This window comes from Phascolarctos cinereus, unplaced genomic scaffold (assembly GCF_003287225.1).
Source record: "Phascolarctos cinereus isolate Bilbo 61053 unplaced genomic scaffold, phaCin_HiC Scaffold_7;HRSCAF=346, whole genome shotgun sequence".
NCBI classification, from domain to species: domain Eukaryota; kingdom Metazoa; phylum Chordata; class Mammalia; order Diprotodontia; family Phascolarctidae; genus Phascolarctos; species Phascolarctos cinereus.
In genome coordinates this window covers 74,571,011-74,589,844 of record NW_027556180.1, presented here as the reverse complement: position 1 = coordinate 74,589,844, position 18,834 = coordinate 74,571,011, and the positions used below count along the sequence as shown (strand labels likewise).

At 36.7% G+C, this 18,834-nt stretch overlaps 1 protein-coding gene and 1 pseudogene across 1 annotated transcript in view; both read right to left on the bottom strand.

The window, feature by feature from the left end:
- The window catches only part of ERBB4 (erb-b2 receptor tyrosine kinase 4), a 1,374,278-nt gene that overhangs the window by 915,275 nt on the left and 440,169 nt on the right, over positions 1 to 18,834 (bottom strand).
- Positions 11,849 to 18,834, bottom strand: part of LOC144454818 (ATP-binding cassette sub-family F member 3 pseudogene) — a 44,588-nt pseudogene continuing 37,602 nt past the window's right edge.

Genomic DNA, 18,834 nt, shown 5'->3' with positions numbered 1-18,834 from the left:
TTTGACCCAAGCCTTCCTCATCAGCTATATCTTTAATTAAAAAAAAAAGCAGATCTCTTTAAAATAAAATTGATTTTAAAAACTAAGGGAATATAATGATCAGATGCTGGTATCTACCTTCACCTCCTGGTACCCCAATCTATTTCACAGCATTAATCAAGAATAATTTAATATTCCACTTAATATCAAACTTCTCTTAAAGTCTAACATCTAGGAGAGGGCACGGGCTGCTGGGCAAAGCACCATGCTGTGACTCAGGTTTCTGGGGCCTATTTTCAGCAATGACTGACTTGATGTGTGACCTGGAAATTCTTAATATGTCTTTGTTTCAGTTTTCTATTACCTCAAAAATGGCAACAATATTTCCCACCTAACATGGATGTCATAAGAATTAATGAATTAATAGTCTGAACTCCTGAGGTGAAACGGCCCCATGGTAACCACACTCCAGTAATGTTCTTTGGTATTCCCTTTGGCCTTTCATTGGACCCTCTTTTGTTCTCTTAGCACAGCATTCAAAGGAGGGAATGCCAAATATTTCCACTGACATCAGCAGTCTTTGCAAATAATTTGCAAGTAGGCAATATTGCTGTCTGCCCCCTTCTGTTGGACTGTGTAAAGGATGACATATTATTATCTGTCCAGAAAAAAATAAAAGAGAGAAAGAGTATGCTGTTTTGGGGGGAGGCCCTAGTGCTTACTGTCTTGTCTCTTATGTGTTAAATATAGCATGCTAAGGAAGAGGGAATGTCGTACCTACTCTGAATTAGGAGCTTATTTGGATTCAATTTCCCTCTAATCCCTTCCTTCCTAGAACTCCTCAACATTCTAAAAAAAAAAAAAAAGGACGTTAAGGCCATTGAAATTGGTCACGTATAAAAAAGACAACTCAAAGTAAGAAAGGAAACTCCTAAGCAAAACAAGTAAGTGCTGTGCTGTACCTTGATTCATTTCATTTGCATCTGTAGGCAAACCTCAGAGTCAGTGGCCCCTGAATGACTTCCCCAAATGAAAGAACAGAATCTGATTTCTGGCTTTTATCAATTTAAACTTTCTACCCAGAATTTACATTCTTGTCTCTGGGGTTTCACTGTGATGTTATGACACACTGGATGTCAAAATATACACTAGTAGGTTTTTAAAAAATTATTTAAGTGATTTTACATACCTGTATTAATAACTCTGATATGCATTAATTTAGTATTCCAAGTGATTTTTCCAGTACAGAAGCTAGACTGTACTTAAGTTTGACTTGATTTTTGTCCTCGCTTTGAAAGTTAGCCCTTAAAGAATTTGAAGTCCTTTGATTTTGCTTCAAGCAGTCCTGTTGAGTACCTGCACTATGCTCTGAAAAAAGACCTTTTATGCACCACCACAGAGGGAACAATTTCTGTAACACAAAGTTGAACATTAGGGATGTTCCAATTGTAGGAGCTGGTAAGCACATAGAGATTGAGTGCTTGGAGAAAAGATTTTCTATTCTGACACAAACTGAAATGGCATAAAATATCCCCTTAATTTTGAAATGCTGGACAAATGAGAATGAAGAATAGAAGAATGCTCAAGACAGCAATTTACAAAACCACTTTTTCAAGCTTTTGAAATGGTCTAGCTTAAAAAAAATCAGCAGCTTCTTGTTTAGTTCATTATTATTATAAGCATTAATACCAAACAATTATATACTACTTTAAGACTTGCAAAACTTTACAAATTTTATAATATTATAATTTGTATTTAAATCAACTGATTCTGATACACTTTTGGGAAGAGTTTTTTTTAAAATTTCATTTCTATCTAATTTTCAGTATCTAGCTTATCAGATAAAGAAGGAGGAAAGCGGGAGGAGGAGGAAGAAGAAGAGAAGGAGGAGGAGAAGGAAAAAGAGAAGGAGGAAGAGGAAGAGCAGCAGTAGCAGCAGAAAAAGAAGAAGAAGAAGATCATCATAATGATGCTTTCAGTAACTGTACAGAAAATGATGAGCTGGCATCCCAACACTTTCAAAAAATGAAATTTAATTTAATTTTATTTTATTTTAAAATATCATCTATCTACAAAATAGTTCACTTAGCATTAAACATATAAGAATATGGTAATGACTAGTCCTAGAACCCTTTCTCCCTGAAATCCAAGAGACACAACTTGAAAATGAAGTAATAACAATAGCAGTAGCAATTTATGTTTGCAAAAAGCGTTTTAGTTTATAAATACTTTCTTCATGGCAAACCGTTGAGGTTGGCATTCCAAGTATTACAATTACAGATAAAAAAACTAAGGTTTTATTTAAATAATTTTGGCCTGTGAGGTCCTTGCCTTGCCATTGTACTTCCAGCTCTTGGCATGGTGCCTGGCCGATAGTAGGCATTTAATAACTGCTAGTTGACTGACTGACTCACTTATAGCTCTCAGTTTAGAGATTATGTACCTCAGGAACACAGTTAAAAAGCATCAGAGAGAAGATGTGAACCCAACTCTTCATAAATCGAAGTCTAGCTCTCTATTCACAATAATACCATAATAACTTTTCTGTGTGTGTGTGTGTGTGTGTGTGTGTGTGTGCATGCAACTGAAGTAAAAGAACACATTTTCTGATCCCCAAATCACTCTAGCATTATATTATTATAACATAATATAATATAATGGATGTTATATTATACAAATAATCCTGATATAACCACCCTACTCCTCCTTTAGAAACACTGATTTAATCCTTACATTTCTTCTTTCTATTATCCTAGTTAGTATGAAGAATGTTTGTCACAATTTCTAGCCTATTATTTACTCCATGTAATTTCTTTAAAGAAAAAAAACAGCCTTTGCAAAGTACTAGAACTCTCTATGTTTTGTGTGACTTCAGATGTATAATTGCTATATTGCTTGACTTCTCAATGGATGGGGGAATGGCAGAAGGGAGAGAGAAAATTGGAACTCAAATTTTGAAAAAAGGTTAAATATATATGTGTGTGTACATGTACATATATACATACATACATACACATACATACATACATATACATCCCCCGTATATATACACATATATATGTATATATATATATATATATACCATCCAAATCAATAAAGGTCATTTGCTTTCCCTTACCTTATATATTCTCCAGGGAGAAAAAAGAAAGGAAGGAAGGAAAGAAGAAAGAGAAAGAAAGAAAGAAAGAAAGAAAGAAAGAAAGAAAGAAAGAAAGAAAGAAGAAAGAAAGAAAGAAAGAAAGAAATATCCAAAATGCCACTGTTAGAAAAGAAAGGGGGGCAAGAGCTAAGATGGCAGAATAAAAGCAGTGACTTGCTTGAGCTGTCCCCTAAACCCCTCCAAATACCTGTAAAAATGACTCTAAACAAGTTCTAGAGCATCAGAACCCACAAAAAGATGGAGTGAAACAAATTTACATCCCAATACAACATGGATGGTTGATGGGAAAGGTCTGTTCTGCTGGGCTGGGAGGGAAGTGCAGTTCAGCATGGGGTATGTTGGCAAAGACGAGACCCTAGCAAACCTGAAGCAGGCCTCAGGGGACTGAATCATTGGCAGCTGTGGCAGTTTCCAGACTTTTCAACTCACAAATGCAAAAGACAACTTAGAAGGTCAGTGGGAAAGGTCTGTCAGACCTGGGTGAGAAAGGAGCTCAATCCAGCCCTGACCATAGAGCAGCCCTGGGGTGGTGTCCACAGTGGCAGCAGCTGGTTCCAGAGCTCTTGGTGCACAGATGGTGACGGAATCTAGCAGTTGATCAGAGGGGGACTGCAGGGATTTCTTTGCTGGGGGTGAGGAAGGGTTCTCTTGCTTTGCTCATGCTTGCAACTAGGTCACAGTACTAGGCGGTGGTCCTGGGGTGAGGAGGAATGCTGGCATGGAGGAGCTTGCAGTAGTCACGTGAAGAGAGAATCCTCCTTATAGTTCCAAGGCAGAAAAGAGTGCTCATGGTCACTCATAGACCAGAGCACAGGCCAGGAAAGGAGTAATTACCTCTCCTTTGATCATACCACCTTGGAAGAACTGAAAATTTACAGAAGTATCTCTGGAAACAGCTGCACATAACCCCTGAAATTTGGGACAGTACACCCTCCACACTGGAAATGGAGCCCTACCTTAAAAAAAAAAAGTTAATTGGCTGGGAACATGAGCAAACAGCACAAAAAAGTCAGACCACAGAATCTAGACTTCATCTTTCAAGAAATTATCAAGGAAAACTGCCCTGGTATTCAAGAACCAGAGGGTAAAATAGAAATGGAAAGAATCCACTGATCACCTCCTGAAAGAGATCCCCAATGGAAAACTCCTAGGAATATTATAGCCAAATTTCAGAGTTCCTAAGTCAAAGAGAAAATATTGCAAGCAGCCAGAAAGAAACAATTCAAGTACTATAGGAACACAATCAGGATAATGCAAGATTTAGCAGCTTCTACTTTAAGGGACTGGAGAGCTTAGAATATGATATTCCAGAGGTCGAATGAGCTATGATTGAAACCAAGAATCACCTACTGAGCAAAATTGAGTATAATTCTTCAGGGGAAAAACAGACATTCAGTGAAATAGAGGACTTTCAAGCATTCTTGATGAAAAGACCAGAACAGAATAGAGAATTTGACTTTGAAATACAAGACTCAAGAGAAGCATGAAGAAGTAAACAGGAAAGAGAAATCATAAGGGATTTATTAAGGTTGAATTGTTTACATTCCTATTTGGAAAGATAATATTTGTAACTCATGAGACCTTTGTGAGTATTAGGGTAGTTGGAGGGAAAAACAATTATATGCATAGATAGACTGATAGATCGAGGGCACAGGGTAAGTTGAAGATGAATGGGTGATATCTGGAGAATAAAATTAAGGGGTAAGAGAGGATTATACTGGGAGAAGGAGAAAGGGAGAGGTAGAATGGGGTAAATTATCTCACATAAAACAGAAAAGAAAAGGCTTTTACAGCAGAGGGGAAGTAGGGAAGGTGAGAAGGAATGAGTGTATCTTATTCTCATTGGATTTGGATTAAGGAGATAATAACATACACATTCAGTTGGGTATGGAAAGCTATCTTGTCCTACAGGAAAATAGGGGGGAAGAGGAGAAGAGAGGGGGGAATGATAGAGGGGAGGGCAAATTGGGGGAAGGGGTAATCAGAAGCAAACACTTCTGAGGAGGGAGGGAGGTGGGATAAGATGAAGGGAAATATAGTTAGGTTTTTCACAGCATGACTATTATGGAAATGTTTTGCATGACTACACAAATATAATCTGTATTGAGTTGCTTGCCTTCTCAATGAGGGTGGGTGGGGAGGGAGGAAGAGAGAAAATCTGGAGCCCAGAGTTTTAAAAACAAATGTTAAAGAATTGTTTCACATGCAACTGGGAAATAAGATATACAGGCAATGGGGTCAAGAAATCTTTCCTGCCCTACAGGAAAACAGAAGAAGAAGGGGATAAGAGAATGGGGAGGGGGAAGAAAAAAGGGAGGGCAGATTGGGAGAAGGGATATTCAGAATGCATTCTCTTTTGGGGTAGGGAGAGGGGAGAGATGGGGAGAAAATTTGGAACTCAAAATCTTGTGGATGTGAATGTTGAAAACTAAAAATAAATAAATTAATGAATCTTTAAAAAAAACAACAAAAAAAGAAGAGCATGAAAAGGTAAACAGGAAAGAGAAATCAAAAGAGACATATTAAAGTTGAACTGCTTACATTCCTACATGGAAAGAAGATATTTGTAACTCATGAGGCATTTCTCAGTATTAGGGTAGTTGGAGGGAATATATATATGCATATACATATATATATATATATATATATATATATGTATATGCATATATATATGTGTGTGTGTATGTATGTGTATACATACATACATATATATATACATACATACACACACACACACACACACACACACACATATATAGGCAGAAGGCATAGGGTGAGCTGAATATGAAGGGATGATATCTAAAAAAAAATAAAGTGATAAGAGAAAATTATACTGGGAGAAAGAGAAAGGGAGAGGTAGAATGGAGTGGATTATTTTACATAAAAGAGCCAACAAAAAGCTCTTGCAGTGGAGGGGAAGAGGGAGGAGGTGAGAGAGAATGAGTGACTCTTATTTTCATCAGATTTGGCTTAAGGAGGGAATAACATACATAGTCAATTGGGCATGGAAATCTATCTTACACTACAGGAAAATACAGGGAAGGGGATAACAGAAGGGGGCATGATAGAAGGGAGGACAGGTTTGGGGAGGGGGTAATCAGAAGCAAACACTTTTGAGGAGAGATAGAGTCAAAGGAAAGAATAGAATAAATGGGGGGTGAGAGAGGATGGAGGGAAATATAGTTAGTCTTTCATAACATGACTATTATGGAAGTGTTTTGCATGACTACACATGTTTAACCTATATCAAATTGCTTGCCTTCTCAATGAGAGTAGGTGGTCAGGGAGGAAGGGATAGACTTTGGAATTCCAAAATTTTAAAAATGAATGTTAAGAATTGTTTTTACATGCAACTGGGAAATAAGATATACAGGAAATGAGGTATAGAAATCTATCCTGCCCTACAGGAAAATAGAAGGGGAAGGGCATAAGAGAAGAGAGGGTGATAGAAGGGAGGGCAGATTGGGGGAAGGTATATTCAGAATGCATGCCATTTTGGGATGGAGGGAGGGGAGAGATGGGGAGAAAATTTGGAACTCAAAATCTTATGAAAGTGAATGTTGAAAACTAAAAATTAATTAATTAAAAATAATAAAAAGTAAAAAAAAACAAAAAGAAAGGGAAGGAAATCAACAGTCGCATGACTTTATAAGATAAAAAAGTGGCAACTGGAAAATTAGAAATTGGGGCACTTGAACAAAAAGAGTTTTTTCTTTTTCTTTTTTCTTTTTGTTTTTTTTTTGTCCAAGAGGGTCACAGGGAATCAATCTTCAAAGATCCAAACAAAAAGCTACTTTCTTTCACCTTTGGAGGCATCTTAAACTCTTCACCAAGCAACTGATAGCTCAGTGGACAGAACTCTAGCCAGGAATAAAGAAGACTTGCGTTCAAATCCAATATCATACTTTTATTATCTGTTTGACCCTGGGCAAGTTATTTAACCTCTGGTTGCCTTAGTTTCCTTAACTATAAAATGGGAATTAATAATAGTACCTTCTCCCATGGTTGTTGTGAACATCAAATGAGATAATATATGTAAAAAGTGCCTAGCACAGTACTTGACACCTAGTAGGCACTATATAGATGCTTATTCCCTTTACCTCTCTTCCCCCAATTCAATTCACTTCATTTCATCAGACATTTATTCCAACAGTTATTGGATGAATTTAAGTGAATCCTTTTATGCACTTTTTCCTTACCATCCTCTATTTATTATTTATTTATATGTATTGGCATACACATTATGTCATACACATACATGAGAAACAGAAAATGCAGTGATTGTTCTAAATTGCTATCTGGAAACAGTGGTGTCTGGAAGATGACCAGTGGGATTATTGTTATTCTTTTAAGGACTACAGGAATTACTGGAGGCCAGAAGGAGATAATGATATGAAAATGCTTGGAACTATAACTGAAACACAACAGCATTGAAGTAGACCATCCAAATGACATTCTCTAGTCTGTCCACTTTACATTTAAAAACACAGAAACATATAACTAATCTCAGAGTGAACCAGCAGACAGACTATTGAATGCAAAGTCAAGGACTGTATCCAGTCCTGAGCTTAAACCCCAAAGGTCATCTAGACTGGAAGTTCTGTGTTTCAGAAAAGCCTGAAAATCACTATTAAGCTTTTAGAAATAAAGTGTGGTCATTATTCAAGAAAGACATATTTAATCTATTTCTGCTCCCTCCCCTCTATTTTATTTTATGGCAATATTATTTGCCATAATATCCATTTTTTTTCCCCTTTGTTCTGTTTTGTTTGGTTTTGGTTTATGAAACAAGAAGCAATGGAAAGGATTCCACCCAAAACCATTTCCTCAGATCCAGTCCCATTCACAAGGTACTGTTGTCTTTCTCTTCCATGGTGTTAAATTACTATCCTGATTATTTCAAGATTAAGAAAATGTTCCTAGAATGTCCACTACTGTAATTTCAAATCCCTATCATTTCTACTAACATTACTACTGTTGGGATCAGACTATTTATTTATCTTGATCTGCAGGGCCTATATCATTGCTGTAAAGCTTTTGCCTCCAGTGCTCTAGAGGTTACAGAAGCAACTTGTTATCACTATTCCAGGCATGTCAGAGAATATCTCCTGCTCTTTTCGTTTGGAAAAGGGTGATCTTGCTCTTGGTCACTCATTTCAGTCATGTCCAATACTTCATGAACCCATTTGGGGTTTTCTTGGAAAAAGACACTGGCATGATTTGCCATTTACAGATAGGGAAACATGCAAACAGAGTTATATGACTTGACCAGGGTTACACAGCTACTAACTGTCTGAGGCCAGATTTGAACTCAGGAAGATGGGTCTTATTGACCCCAGGTCTGGCACTTTATCCACTGTGCCATCTAGCTGCCCCTTCTATAGTCTTACAGATCTTAAAAACAGCCCACAAGTCCTAACTGGTAACAAGTGAAAAGAAAATAAACCTTCAAATAATTTGGTGGGAGATACTACTAAGCCAGTTTAGCAATGGAGTTAGGATTATGGACCACCACGAGCTCCATGAAGAAGTAGAAACGATACTAAAGAAAATGAAGTGTGATCTAAACCAAATATGGGGGCAGCTAGGTGGTGCAATGCATAGAATGACTGGCCAGGAGTCAGAAATTCATTTTCCTTAGTTCAAATCTGGCCTCAGACACTTACTCACTATGTGACCCTGGGCCATCATTTACCCTATTTGCCTCAGTTTCCTCACCTGTACAATGAGCTGGAGAAGGAAATGACAAACCACTTTAGTATCTCTGCCAAGAAAATGCTGAATAGAGTCACAGTGAAGCAGACACAACTGAAAAGAATAAACAGCTACAAGAAAACAAGTATACACATAAAGGGTCCATGCTAGAGGCAAAAAAAAAAAAAGATTAAAATGAAGACACGGAAGCATTTATTCTCAAGCTAGATGAAAAAGCGTATTCTTTTAAACTCTTAGAAAATAGTATAAAACCTTTTTTTTTGTCTCTGAATAAAGAGGAGAATGAGAAAATATGGATAACTTTTGCATCAAATACCAGATCTAAATGACATCCACAATCATTTTTAAAAGTTTGGTCTAATAACTTACAAAGAAAAAAAATGAAGAATATCTAGTGTCCAGATATATAGCTGAATGGAGAGTCCATGCAGCTAATCTATTAATATTTCTGTCTTTGATACAATGTGACCCTAGGCAAGTCACTTAACCCCAATTGCCTAGCAAAACAAACAAACAAACAAACAAACAAACCAAAACAAAACATTAGATAGAATGGGGCACCTAGGTGGTGCTACAGATAGAGAACCAGGCTTGAAGTCAGGAAGACTCATTTTCCTGAGGTCAGATCTGGCCTCAGACACTTACTAACTATGGGACCCTAGGCAAGTCACTGAACCTTACTTGCCTCAGTTTCTTTATCTATAAAATGAGCTGGAGAAGGGAATGGCAAACCACTCCAGTAACTTTACCAAGAAAATCCCACATGACAGAAAAATAACTTCACAACAAAAGTTTGGGAGGCTGCAGATAGTGATTTGTGAATCGAGTAAATCCAGATCCAGTTTAAGGTGAGAGATTGCATTTTGTACATGACACAATGCTTTTAATGACCCTAATCTCCTAACTAAAGACAAGGTTTACCTTTTTAACTTCATTATCTTTGTAGTGGAAATGGCTGGACATATGGAAAACTACATTCTCCAAAGAGTTTAAGCTGTGTTATCACCCCAAAGGACAGTGGAGAAACACAAGCCAGGCATGAATAGACTGCAATACCTTTACTAATAAAGAGTTACATAGGAGATGAGGCATAAAAGACATCATCAGAGAATTATTTTGATCAGAAAAGGAATTAGGCCAATAATGTAGCAAGAGCAAGGGTTAACAGGGAGAAGCAGGGAGGTAATCCCTTGTACTTCATTATTATCCACTCAATGTCAAGGACCACAACAAGATTAGTTAGCCCCCAGTAGAATATTACAAGGGGATGGGGCAAAAGTCACGCAGAACAAGAAGGCACCGATAAGTTGTGATCTGCACTATTGATTGGAAAGAGTAACCTCATTGATGAAAGCACAAATCCAGTAAACCTTCAAGGATAACACTTTAACTCACTTATTTGTGTCCAAGGCAGTATCATTTGTCATTAAATTAATAATTATTACAACGTATGAATCATTAGGCTGGATGATTTGTTGGAGACACAAAGATGAATAAAAGAAAGTCCGTATGTTCCAAATCTTAAAATATAGTCAAAGACATGGTACGTTATAATTATGCCGTAAGGCAGTTTATGTTAAATGCCACATGAGTGACATAGGAAGAATGTTGCAGGAGTGAAAAAGCAAAAACAAAAACAAAAACATGACCTAACTGGCATAAAGAGGGAAATTTTTTTTAGAGGAATATGAGTTTGGGGCTGGTCAAAAATGGTTAGAATTTTAAAATACCAATTATTCCAGGTGGTAGCAACAGAGTAAGCAGAAATACAGAGAAAAGATAGTTCAATGCATACTGGGCAGGGGAGAGGGGAGGGACAGCAGGTAGATTAGTTTCACTGCAAATAGGGTCCTGGTAGAAAAATGACTGGACTTAAAACAGTAATTGTAGTTGAGTCAAAATGTGTGAAATTTCCAATACCAGGCTAAAGAATTTAGACTTTATTCAGAAGACAAGGAGGAGTCAATATAGCAGGTTTTTTTGTTTGTTTTTGTTTGTTTTTGTAGTTTTAATCCTGAGACTACAATGGTCAAAGCATCATTTTAGGAAAGCTTATCTAGGGTGGTATACAAAAAGGATTAGAACAAGGAGAGGGGAGGAAGGAAGAAGACTACTCCTTTGAGAAGTTTCATTGAAAAGCAAGAGGGAAATTGAATCGAAGCTGGAGGATCCTCATGTGAAGGATTTTTCTCCCTCTCCAATGAATGAGAGATATACATGTTTGAAAGTAGAGAGGAAAGAGTCAGGCAAAGGAGATTTGAAGATAATGGAGAGAAACAGTATAGGATACCCAGTCTGTTCACCCCAGGGGACTTCAGTTCATACGGATTAGGGAAAAAAAGATTGGTGAAAAGGTAGAAATATGTTGAGACACAAAAGAAGGAAGATAAGGGAACTTTCTTCACTGGATGACCTTAATTTGATGGGAAACAAAAGCAGAAGGTGTTCTGTGCCATATGTGTTCATGATAGTTAGAGGATGAATGGAAAACGGTTTGGAGAGAGGAGCTGCCCCAATGCTGGGGTGGGAGTAATTCAATTCTCAGTGACACAGCTGGCTGGAAGTGAGTTTCATCTGTTAGGTTAGGTTGTTAGAATCTGCACTCAGTATCATCACTTAGTGAGGCATTTCAAAGCTTCTTCCTGTGCCATCAATTCTATCCTTATGTCTCCTTCGACTCTTGCCTGGGCCTGACCCTTAGAAAACAGACTGATTTTACTTTCCCCCACTTTAAATGAATTAATCTACCAAATGATGAGAAGTTTATAGAGCTTATTATGTAAATTGATCTATTTGTCACAAATAGAAGTCTTCTTCTCCCATGAAAGTGAAATCCATAAACATTTCTAGGAACCTATGTTTTTTAAAAAGCAGGGAAAAAAAGATTGAAAAAACCCCCCACAGAGAATAAGCTAATTTTTAGCGGGAGGCATACCATATACCTCAGTTGTCAGGCTATGAAAAAGTAAAATATATCAAACCTATGCAGTTAGGTTATATAGTCACAACCATGCTGGTATGTTCCAGAAGCTTCCGACAGCCCGCATCTAACACCAGAGATTTCATTAAATGCCTGTTCCCTTCACCAAAGCCCAGATCCTTTGTTGTGGCAGCACGAACTCCATAGTCCACCTGACATAAAATAGAGAGGGGATTTTGTTTTTGACTGACACAAAGGCAAATCATACCGATCACCTTCAAAGATTCCTCCTCACTGGTGGAAGGAAGGGTTTGCAGGAGAAGGATGATGTAGTTTATATATTGCCAGGCTTTTTCTGAAATTTCTTCCAGATAAACCAAAGAGATAAAAGACGTTGACTACAAAGTATCGAGGCTGTACGGTGAAGGTTAAATATGGGCTCCCACTGCCATTATTTATCGGCTGTTCAGCCGGAAACTTCAGAAGTAGTTAATATATCACAGGAGTGGAGGAAGTGAGACTGACTATATAAACATACCTCAGGGCCTGCTACTGTTCCCATTAACTGCCTGCCTCAGTAAAGGTCTGCCATTAGATAGGATCCTGCTGGACTATACTGATTGAACAATGCAGGTAGGTCTCAGAATTAGAGTAAACATGCCAGAGCAGATGACTCATGAGAGCTTGTCATAGGGAAGGATGGACAAGGGGGCTGGGTTTACCTGGGCCGGGGGGGTAGCTTATGTGAATCTTTGGGATTCTCAAATTGTCCAGATTTTTTTTTTTGACAATGCTTTCAGAAATTGACTATTGTCTCACGTTCCACAAAAATAAACTCCCAAGTGAATGTTCCTTTGGCTCAGTCTGGCTCATTCAAAGGGACATATCCAACACTGTGTTTGTGCCTGCTGCTTGTAGTAATTTTATTCTATGTATTAGACAAATATGAAACTTCTTAAAATTCATTTATGAAATAGAAATCTGGGTCAATGATGGTAATGCATTATAAAATAAACTTTGAACAAAGCAATGCATTTCAGCTAACACATAGCTGATTTTTCACTTTGAGGTCAGGAAAATACAATTGTCAGAGATCCTCAAAGGTTACAGTGCAGACACTAAATAATAGTTTAGAAACTACTTCTATGGGCTGGCTTCACTGGATAAAATGGTAATGATAAGGAAAATGTACAGAGTTCAGTCCACAAATTAACCATTTTATTACTTTATTTTGTACAGAAAAAGTTTCTTCCTCTCTCTCTCCTCCTTTCTCTTCTACCTTTCCCCTTCTCTCTGTCATTGCCTTTCTCTTCCTCCTTCTTACCCTTCTTCTTACTTACCCTTACCTTACTTCAGTGAAATTCAATACGTATTTATTAAGTATCATATATCCTAGGAACTCTGTGCCAGGAACTGAGGCTGGTGCTGAGAATACAAAGCCAAAAATAAAAACAGTCCATAGTTTAAGGGGCTTCCATTCTACTGGGGAGAAACACACACACACACACACACACACACACACACACACACAGAGATTAGGAAATACAAGTTGCATACAACATAGGTAAAGGGTAAGTCATGCCAAGTGGTGGGATGAGGAAAGGCTTTAGGAAGTTGCTAAGCCTTAAAAGGAGTGAGGAATTTTAAGAAGTAATTGTGAACAGAAAAAGAATTCTAAGGGTCAGCCTGCACAAAGACTGAGAGGAATGTCACATAGAAGGTGCATAAAGTAGAATGAAGGAGGGAAGAATCTTGTAAAATAATTCTAGAAAAACAGACTGGACCATTTTGGGGGAATGTACTTGAAAGTATAGGGACTGCTGATAGTACAATGAATAGAGCATTGGGTTTGGTGTCAGGAAGATCTAAGTTCAAATATGGCTTAAGATTCTTACTAGCTGTATGACCCTAGGCAAGTCACTTAATCCCATTTGCCTCAGTTCCCTATCTGTAAAACGGGGACAAACTAGAGAATGGCAAACCACTCCAGAATCTTTACCAAAAACACCTCATGGGCTTTTGTTCACGGGGTCTCATAGAGTCAGAGAAAACTGAATGACTGAATAACAACAACCTGAAAGTATATTTCTTATGGACAAGATGAAAATTATCTCTGCTTGCATTTAATTGAATTGTGTCACTTTCCCTAGAGGTTAAATTCATACTTTGTTCTATGAGTGAAGAAACTCCTTTCAAATTTGATTTTAAAAATTAGCAGGCATTATAAAATTCATTAGTGTCTTGAGACTTTTCCTTTAAATAATTAATTCAATTATCTTTCAATGTTATTTTGAAGAATGCACAGGGAAAAGGATGTGCCAATTTAATAAGTTAAGGTGCCAAATAATGGAAATCATGAAAGTCTTTTCAAATAGATCATCTAGTTAAAATTATTTGCTTACAATGAAATATGTATTGCCAAATCTTTATCCAAACACCAGTCTGGGGTTGTAATGTTGACATTATCTTTCACTACAAAACCCAACATTTGAATGAAAATACATCTTCTTAATCAGTTGAAAAGCTGTCCATGTAGACTAGAGCCATGTAATAAACCACTTATTTAATTTCAAGATTGTATATGGGGTAGGACAAGGATTTTTATTCTGTGAGTCAATTATACATTATACAATCAAGTGGACCATTTCCACTGCCATCAAAGAGGGCTTTATTAATAAGGACAAACCATTCTGTGATTTTTCACTGATAGAGAAATACGTATGGGTTTAATCCACTCTGCAACAAAATAGTCAAACAGCATGGTCAACTAATTCCCACTAGCTGTTTTGCAACCCACCAACATGACACCTGACTTGAACCTCCACCCCCCCTCCCCGTACCCACTGTTCAACCTATGTACCTTGGCAGTAAAGACAGATAAATACAACTCAAACACAGGAAAGTGAGTTCATTCCAGAGGAAAATATGTAGCATTAAGTTCCATATGATAAAATTGGTACTAACAATCTTCAACTAAGCAGACTTTCTCTATTGATTGAGCACTGCTATTCATTCATATGAAATACATAAAAAGTTGATTTCACTCTAATGTATATTTTGAGGATACCATGCGTTCAATCTAATATATCATTTCTGGAGTTATAGAATATTAGAACTGGAAGGGGCCTTATTAATCATCTTGTCCAGTGCATGGTCTCCCTGCCCCCCACCCTACCATCTTCCCAACCCACCTCCTTCTTTTATGGATGAGAAAACTCAAGTCCAGAGAAGGAAAGCAAATTACCTAAGGTCACAAAACTAGTAAATAGCAGAGCTGGACCTATATGACATATATCCAAAGTGTCATCTTGGTTTATTTTACTGTACATCCTTCACCAAAATATAAGTTAATCATATATTACTTACTGCAGCACGTAGATGTTAATAAGTTCAGATAACCAGAAAATGAGAAACATCCCTATTACCCCCCAGCATTCTCATTAACTGACATTTTATGGGCCTGTTTAGTATTTTATTTATCTAGTAAACTTTATTTACATGTATATTAATTTAACACAGAGTAAATTGTTCCTCTTTTGTTTTTAGGCCCACAAGGGAAGCTAAATCTACTTCTCACTTGCATTACAAAGTCAGTTTATTGGAACCAAACAAATGATATTTATTTAAAAAAAAACACAACAAAACCTAGGGATACATTATATTTTTAGCTCCTTTAACAAACAAATATATGCTGTGCCAAAGTATATTGTTTTCTCAAAACAAATTTAAGATATCCCCTGTTGCAATTTGTAAAGAAGCCAAGGACTATATCCTTTAAAAAAACAAACTTTAATTCAGCAGAGAAATTCAAAACCATGTCATGAAACAATAGCTTTAAAAGGAAGTGTGAGTACCGTGGCAGACACAACTGACATTTCAGATGGCTAAACCTCTGCTAAATGCTCAGGTCTTCAGAGTTATTTCTGTAGGTGTGTTTGTAACCATTTCAATACTGACATTAGTAGATGGCTCTTTATAAGTTGGGAATATAGAGAAGTAAAAAACTTTATAATGGAACATTAATTGCACTGTATGCAAGGAACCCCTACCATGTGCCTTTAAAAAATAGCTACATTTCCTGTAAGATCATTTTTTCCCCCTATGATTTCCCACTGGTCCTGCCTATTATATTAAAATCCAGCTATGAGTCAATTTGAAAAAAAAAAAAGAAAGAGCAACATTTGAAAATTACACTATTTAATTCAAAAATTGAATTGGGAACTAGTTAGCAAATTATCATCTTGATGTGATTTTGATAGAGTATAAAATTTCTTAAAATATGAGTTTCCTATTCAGTCATTCATTTGACAAATATTTAGTGAACACCTACTAGCAAGACATCATCTCAAAAGTAGTGTTTTCATCCTTTACCAGAATTAAACTTTCCCTAGAACAATAGAAAAATGAGAAAATTCAGGTAAAAAGGGTTAAGTGAGTTGCCCAGGGTCACACAGCTAATAAGTGGTTAAAGCCAGATTTGAACTCACAAAGATGAGTCGTTCTGACTCCAGGCCCAGCACTCTATCCACAATGCCATCGAGCCATCCTATAAAGTTTGAATGACTATTTGTTATTTATAATGTAAGTTAGGTTCTTGGTCAATCTTCATGAGTTCAAATCTGGCTTCAACCACTTATGAGCTGTGTGACCCTGGGCAACTCATTTAACTCTTTTTTCCCTGAGTTTTCTCATCTATAAAATGAGCTGGAAAAGGCAAAACTACTCCAGGATCTTTGCCAAGAAAACCCCAAAAGTGGTCAGGAAGAGTTGGTCACGCCTGAAAATGACTAAAACAAAAACATCCAACTGTCACCCAAACACTTCTCATGAGAGGAAAGCTACTCTCTTCCAAGTCAGTCTATTTCATTTTTCTCAGACTTATTTCAGACAACTCTAATTTCTTCCTTATACCAAGCTTAAATTGTCTTCTTTTCAACTTCTATCCTGTGACTGAGCAGAGTAAATTTAATCCCTTTTCACTTAGGAGTCTTCCAGATAATTGAAGCCATTGTTGGAGATTTCTCTGAGTTTTCAGATCTCCAGGCTAAACCCCTCCAGCTCCTTCAAACAATCTTTATATGGCTTATTCTCAAGGCCCCTGATTATGCAAATTACCTCTTTATAATGTAACTGGCTTTCTGATATTTTTCCAAAAATATGACATACTAAATTAAACAAAACACACCAGATTTGGCTCAATCATTGCCAATGATAAATTGTCATTTGCTGTAACAATCACCAATGGTCATAGAACTGTGCTATGATTTCCTTTGTTCGAGCCACTGTTAATATCACTTATGTAGAAAGAAAACTCCCTCTGGAATCCTAGTTCAATTAGGATTCTGGCTCTTATTACTACTTGTGGCACCTTGAGCAAGTTACCCCACCTGGGTCTCACTTTCCTCAGAAGGCTGACTATATTGCCTCTGACATTTCTTGTAGCTCTTGATCTCTTCAAGCATCATCCTAACATCGGAGGGCTTTTCTTAACTATCACATTATAAAGTTGACTCATAGGAAGATTGCAGTGCTTAGAATCTACACATCATTTTTAGATAACCTGCTATTTAGTCCGATCTCTCCCATCTTGTACTTACGAAGATGATTTTTAATACAAATACAATATTTTACATTTATCCTCATTAAATTTTCATGTGATGATGTTGATATATATGTATCTACACACCCATATATGTATAGATACATATATATATATACACATGCATTCATGTATATGTTGTAAATGACTTGTCCAGAGAGACACAGTTAGTTAAGTGTCTCAGGCAGGCATTAACTCATGTCTTCTTGACTCCAGGTTGAGATAAATGAAAAGTCTGAGACAGAACTTCTGGGAAATATATAATCAATTTATTAATAATAGCCAGCAGATAATCAATAAATTGAGGTCAGTGGTTCTCTTGGAATCCCAAGACTGTTGGTGGAGACTGTCAAATGGTTAAGTACCTTTGAAAAAGGGATTGTCCCTGATAGGTAGAAATCAATTCTGATTGGTTAACAATCAGTGAAAGAATGAATATTATAATGAGAGGTGGCTTTATTCTAATGAAGGGGTTGAGCCATGCTTCTGATCATTTCACTCTTAGACAAAGAGACTCATCTCTACCCAGAACACTCTACCTCCAGCAATCTATAGAAAAGGCTCTATCCTCCTCCCAGTCCTACTGGAGTAGAACAATTTGCCTGAATTCACCTGGATTAGATTCTCTTTACTCTTTAATTAGAACCAAGCTCTTCCAGTTGGGCGGAGCCCCCACCCAAGATTGAGTAGAAAGGGAGAATGTCTCATTGTCAGCCCTGTCCTTCACAAGGAAATAAAGAGAATTAAAAAAAACAACCTTTTTTGGGTTCCATATATAAAATTGGTTATTAATATAATAAGAAAATCATTTTCTCAAGGTACAGCATTCTATCTACTGAATTATCAAGCAGTCTCAATTTGATTATTATATATTTCAGTTAACTTGGTTTTATGAGATTCTTCTTAATGCTCTAGACTAGTAGATCTTAAACACATTAAAAAATCTTTCCATTGTACACTCTTAAAAATTATTGAGGATCCTGAAGAGTTTTTGCTTATGTGAATTATGTCCAGGGATATGCTGATAAATGTTTAACAATCAGCTCCCCAATATATATATGTGTGTGTGTTTGTATATGTATATATGTATGTGTATATATACATACATATACACAGCACATCTTTAAACTGCATTATTAGCATTTTCTCTATCAGTTTCTTAAGGCTAGATAATCCACAATAAATCTTGTCCATAATAAATTTTTATTTTCTCAAACAAAAATCAGTGGGGAGAGTGTTATTGTTTTATGTATTTTTGTGAATTTCTTTAATGTCTGCCTTGATAGAAGAAAATGTGATTTTCATATCTACTTTATTAAATCCTTTGTGATATGTTGTTTTGAATGAAGTATATAAGAAAATTTGGCCTCACAAATACATGTACTGGAAAGAAGAAGAATATTTTTATAGGCAAATAATATACTATTATTATTATGAAGATGGTTTTGACTCATGAACCCC